Source organism: Tursiops truncatus, chromosome 5 (assembly GCF_011762595.2).
Source record: "Tursiops truncatus isolate mTurTru1 chromosome 5, mTurTru1.mat.Y, whole genome shotgun sequence".
In the NCBI taxonomy this organism is placed as follows: Eukaryota; Metazoa; Chordata; class Mammalia; order Artiodactyla; family Delphinidae; genus Tursiops; species Tursiops truncatus.
The window spans coordinates 4,888,313-4,894,610 of NC_047038.1; the positions used below are offsets into that span (position 1 = coordinate 4,888,313).

A 6,298-nucleotide genomic window follows, 5' to 3' on the forward strand; every position below is an offset into this window, starting at 1 on the left:
GTAGTCCGTCTCCCGTGCTACCAGATGAGAGCTTTCTAAAGTGTGTACTTCCGTCACTTCCTTGCGACTGCTTTAAATGCTTCAGCGGCATCTCTTGCTAAAAGATAAATATCCAAAGCATAAAACTCTTTATTAATAAAGTCCTTTGACCTAGCACCTGCCTACGTTCCCAAGCCTTACTCTCTGGCCACCCCCGTTTTGGGCATCTCCGGGCCACGGACATATTGACATGTATTTTTCCCAAATATTTTAGGCACCCATACCTCGTTGGGCCATGCCACTGATGGCGTCTCTCTGGACCGCTTTTCCTTCCTTCACCTAGATTTCAGTTGGAGGTGACAGACATCAAAATATCTCTGAAATAAATAGGCTTGGAAACCATTCAGGGTGGGGAGTGGTCTTAACTCTGAGTGAATTCTGAGGAAAACATTGAAAAGCATCAAGTATATAAAGACGACAACGGGCTAGGGGAGAGGAAGAGTAACCCAGCAATGGAGACCAGGGACTATTCATGGTTAACAGGACAGCTGAGGTCAAGATAACGGTGGGCAACGGTATCACGTGTACCAGGAAGGGCCAAGCAAGTAAGAAGCCACCAACATTGATACAGCGACAAGAGAGGGGCAGCTCCAGTAAGGGGTTGGCCGTGAAACCAGGATGTAAGGGACAACGGCGCCTGGTTCGTTACCAGCCACTCGCCTCTGACGCCTGGCATGCTTCAGAGAGTGCGTCTCTGACCACTGTATACGAACAAGTCATGTTTAACGATAACAGAAACAAAATTCGGGCTCTTACGCACAAAGCATCCCGTGATCCTTTCAGCCCCCTGGTCTATCTTATGGGAGGGCATTACAGAGCATATTTTTGGGAGGCAAGAGGAACCCTACTTTTAGTTCCACAGCCAACACTGCAAGTTCACAGTGCAGGTCCTTTGCGGTTGTGGTTCATCTGTCCTTTAGTCCCTCGGTTATATCGTTGTCCTCGACAGTTGTAACTATTCTGTGCGGACTCGGTGCACAGTGCCGCCAGTCCTTATGAGAATAAGATACGCTTCCCCGTTTGCAAGTGCACTGACTCGCCTCCTGCATCACACCAGAAACCTCTGAAAAACAAGTGCAGCGGGGAGACTCATGGGCATACTTCCTTTTACTGTGCTGCACTCTGCAGATGCTGCGTTTTATACAAATGGAAGGTCTGCGGCAACACTGCTGTCGAGCAAGTCTATCGGCGCCCTTATTCCAACAGCATTTGCTCACTTCGTGTCTGTGTCTTTGGCAACGCTCACGGTATTTCAAACCCTCCAAAAAAGATTATGGCTTACTGAAGGGTCAGAGGATGGCTAGATTTTTTTAGCAATAAAGTATTTTTCAAGTAAGGTATATACACTGCTTTTTTGGGGACATAATGTTATCGCACACTTAGTAGACTATAGTATCGTCACTTTTATATGCACTGGGACACCAAAAATTCATGTCTTGCTTTATTGCGATACTCGTTCTGGTGGTCTGGAGCTGAACCCCCAGTGTCTCCGAGGTATGCTGCATCTGACTGGACACGAATCTACTTCACTTTTTACGCATCCATAACTATCTTTTTTAACACTGCACCTCAGCAGTCATGCTGGGGGTTCAGGACTTATAAATGACACATTACAACTTCCCAAGTGAGAACGTACAAACAAAACATGAGTATTTAATGCAAAATACTCCATGTCAAAACCAAACTGTAAATAGACTGTAAACTAAGGGCAGAGTTGTCTTCTCCCAGAATATCGTTTCCTCCCATCCCATTGTATGCTTAACTTTTAGAAAATTTTGTCTAAAAGATTTTAATGACGTGATACTGTCGTAAAAGGTGGATACTAAACTGTTTTACAGAATCTGCAAATTATTTGGATTGTAGGACATGAAATCACTGGAATACTGTGGTAACTTCGCTGCACATTAGATCCTGGGAAGATTTTAAAATCCTGTTGCGCAGGTCACATCCCATACCAGTTAAATTACAACGTGTGGGGCTTCCCTGGTGGCACAGTGGTTAAGAATCCGCCTGCCAATGCCGGGGACACGGGTTCGAGCCCTGGTCCGGGAAGATCCCACATGCCACGGAGCAGCTAAGCCTGGGCGCCACAACTACTGAGCCTGTGCTCTAGAGCCCGTGCGCCACAACTACGGAGCCTGCGTGCTATAACTACTGAAGCCTGCGCGCCTAGAGCCCGTGCTCCGCAACAAGAGAAGCCACCGCAATGAGAAGCCCGCGCACTGCAACGAAGAGTAGCCCCCACTCGCTGTAACTAGAGAAAAGCCCGCGCGCAGCAACAAAGACCCAACGCAGCCAAAAATAAATAATTAATTAAAAAGAAAATTACAATGTGTGGGAATGGGAGCCGGGCATCAGTATTTTAAAAAATATCTCAGTGTGAGTTCACCACGCAGCCAGGTTTGGGAACCACTGCCATCCAGATGCAGTAAGCAAAGTTTTACACTTAGAGATCTGTCTTAATCTAAGCTTTTCTAAAATGTTCAATAGAAAAAAGGTAGTTTGAGCTACACCTATTAACTATTACACATGGCTTTTAAAAAACCTACATACTGGGCTTCCCTGGTGGCACAGTGGTTGAGAGTCCGCCTGCCGATGCAGGGGACATGGGTTCGTGCCCCGGTCCGGGAAGATCCCACATGCCGCGGAGCGGCTGGGCCCGTGAGCCATGGCCGCTAAGCCTGCGTGTCCGGAGCTTGTGCTCCGCAACGGGAGAGGCCACAACAGTGAGAAGCCCGCGTACCGCAAAAAAAAAAAAAAAAAAAAAAAAAAAAAAAAGAAAAACCTACATACTGTATATTTCATTGATTCTAAAGCCTTTTTCTCATATTTAGTATCTCTTTAATTAGGATGAATCTTTTAAAGTCTTATGAAACAGTACACTGTGTTAATGTGCCTTGTCCCTTAAAATTTCGGGAAGCTATATATTAAATGCCACCAATGCTACCATCGTTCAAAAAATAGTTTTGAATTGCTTCTTGGAGCAGAACCTAAAATTTTAAAACATGTTTAATAGAGACAGGTTTCCTGCCGAGGAAGATTTTAGTTTTAGAAATAGCCAAGTCACTTGAGGTTAAGAAACTGACACGAATTAAGCTAGGTACTGTCATACCTGTTTCAAAACGAAATGTGGCTCTGAAGTTCACACTTTTTTTTTTTCTTGAAACCTTCATGAAACTGGATAGGGAAGCTGTTCCCCAAAGTTTCAAAAACATTTTTGACCAGTGGCAGCAGTAACTCAAATTGTTTTGAAGTGCAAACCAGTTTTAAGAGATTTCCTGGTCTATCCCCTGTATTATAAATAAACTAAGGTTCAGAAAAACTTAACTCGTCAGTTTCAGTTCAGCTTGTCAGTGGCAGACCTAGATTCAGAACTTCTTCTCTGGCCTCAACCTCCTTTCCCTCCCATCCAAAAAAGGGCAGGGGGGCTTCCCTGGTGGCACAGTGGTTAAGAATCCGCCTGCCAATGCAGGGGACACGGGTTCGAGCCCTCATCCGGGAAGATCCCACACGCCGCGAAGCAACGAAGCCCGTGCACCACAACTACTGAGCCTGCGCTCTAGAGCCCGCGAGCCCCAACTACTGAGCCCACGTGCCACAACTACTGAAGCCCAAGCGCCTAAAGCCCGTGCTCCGCAACGAGAAGCCACCGCAATGAGAAGCCCGCGCACCGCAACGAAGAGTAGCCCCTGCTTGCTGCAACCAGAGAAAGCCCGCGCACAGCAACGAAGACCCAATGCAGCCAAAAATAAACAACAAAAAAAGGCAGGGCTTGGGGTGGAACAAGGTTAGTGCCTGAATAAGTCTATCCCACCATGCAATGATCTTACTTTCTCACAAAGTAAACTGTGAAATGTTGCAGAATTTTGCTGGGTGTTCCCTTCAGGTTTACCAATGGAAGGCAGATGTCGCGGTATCCCATGTCCAGCTTCCCATCGTATCTCCTGACTGGTGTTTCCTCCCTATGATTCAGAACTCTGTAATCATATTTCAGTACATACGCAAGTGGTCTACATCTAGAAGCCTGAATCTGTTCAGTGTGGCAATTTAACTCATACTCAAAAGAATTTCAGATAGTTTACGTATTGTAAGAATAAATGAAAGTTAACAAAAACAAGCAGGTACGAGACAATGATGCAAGGGAAAAAAAGGCAGGATGGCAAAAGAGAATAGAATACATGCTATAGAATGTTACACAGCAATTAAAATGCAGCTATAAGGTTTGGTTTTGAATGTCTCGGCAGCCAAAGCAAAAAAGAATTCAACGTACCGAGATTCATGTCTCAGTTTACCAGCTGCTTAGAAGAAGCAAAGCTTTCCCTAACATTCTGTCAAGAGGAATGGGTCTGTCTACATGCCTAATAAATGTTTTCTTAGAAGTGAGCTTTCCACAGAAATCTGGGGAGCTAGGGCCCCAAAGGCAGGTAGATATTTCTATTTTACAAATCAAAGTAGGGTTGAAATCCTCTCCTGAAATTAAAGAACCGAATCACCAACCCACAGCCTCACAACTTCCTGGAGGAAGAGTTAGGGGGAAAAAATCCTGCCATTCTATCAGCCCCTCACCTATTTGGGGATTAATTTTTTTTTTAAATTCTTATTTATTTATTTTTTGGCTGCGTTCAGTCTTTGTTGTTGCGCGCGGGCTTTCTCTAGTCGCGGCGGGCGGGGGCTACTCTTCATTGTGGTGCGCGGGCTTCTCATTGCGGTGGCTTCTCGTTGCGGAGCACGGGCTTTAGGCGCTTGGGCTTCAGTAGTTGTGGCACGTGGGCTCAGTAGTTGTGGCTCGCGGGCTCTACAGCACAGGCTCAGTAGTTGCGGCGCATGGGCTTCGTTTCTCCGCCGCATGGGGGATCTTCCTGGACCAGGGATCGAACCCGTGTCACCTGCGTTGGCAGGCGGACTCTTAACCACTGTGCCACCAGGGAAGTCCCTTAATTTTCTATTAACACTACTAGTTCTGCCCTTTAAAATTGAAGGATTATTCCCCTTGGAATGATCTGAAGAGTGGCTTGTTAGGACATCCAGAACAGTGCCCTTCCTTTTCTTGCTCTGAATCTTAAGCACTGTTTACTCAACGACTTACATATATATTATATTACAATTTACAATATCGTTTTACAAACACCTCACAAATCTATGAGGTTGACAGGGCAGGTATGATGCTGTACTCCCTGGATGAGAAAACTGAGGCCCTAGAGATAGAACCACAGTGGTCACAGCTAAGTCTTTTTACTTAACAGCCCATGCCCTTGTACACGATTTGCTTTTGTAAGCCCAGCTCCAGACCGCTGCCATTCCGGTATCCATCCACTCTAGATAAAGGCCTGCCTGTGCCGTAGTTTTCTACCTGTCATTTTAGAAAGTTCATCAGAGCTCCTTATGCAAGCACGTTCATTTTTTTGGATGCCTTTCCTTTTTTAAAATTGAAATCAATTATGATTATGAGCATGTGTTTTTCTCTCTTTATAGAATTTAAATCTTGGAAATCTCTCAAGTCTAAGACACATCGTGTAATCAGAGGCAACATTCCCTTCATTATAAAATTTTGCACGTTTTAAAAGAATGATTCGGGCTTCCCTGGTGGCGCAGTGGTTGAGAGTCCGCCTGCCGATGCAGAGGACACGGGTTCGTGCCCCGGTCCAGGAAGATCCCACATGCCGCGGAGCGGCTGGGCCCGTGAGCCATGGCCGCTGAGCCTGCGCGTCCCGGAGCCTGTGCTCCGCAACGGGAGAGGCCACAACAGTGAGAGGCCCGCGTACCACCACCACCGCAACAACAACAAAAAGAATGATTCAAATACAGAATATTTGCATCAGTTTCCTCCTTTAGTTTGAAACACTACTACAGCTCTTACTGCTTCCTTTAAAAAAAAAGCCACCATCAAACTATGCAAACGGTATCAGATGTTCTAATTTTGGCAGTACTGCTTTACTATTATATCAGAGTAACTGACATCCGCTCTACAGCCACTATTCAGCCTCTGTATCTTGCTTCTAACTCTATACTGTATGTGTACTATAAAAGTATGACTTATGGGGGCTTCCCTGGTGGCGCAGTGGTTGAGAGTCCGCCTGCCAATGCAGGGGACACGGGTTCGTGCCCTGGTCTGGGAGGATCCCACATGCCACGGAGCAACTAGGCCCGTGTGCCACAACTACTGAGCCTGCGCGACTGGAGCCTGTGCTCCGCAACAAGAGAGGCCGCAACAGTGAGAGGCCCGCGCACCGTGATGAAGAGTGGCCCCCGCTGGCCGCAA

At 46.3% G+C, this 6,298-nt stretch overlaps 1 long non-coding RNA gene across 1 annotated transcript in view; it reads right to left on the reverse strand.

Annotated features, from left to right (window-relative positions):
- LOC109548779 (uncharacterized) overlaps positions 1–4,664 on the reverse strand; it is a 7,018-nt gene extending 2,354 nt beyond the window's left edge. The window contains exon 1 of the long non-coding RNA XR_012331858.1: positions 1–4,664. This exon is cut by the window's left edge and continues 976 nt beyond it. This is a non-coding gene — a long non-coding RNA (uncharacterized lncRNA).
- Between the last annotated feature and the right edge of the window lie 1,634 nt (positions 4,665–6,298).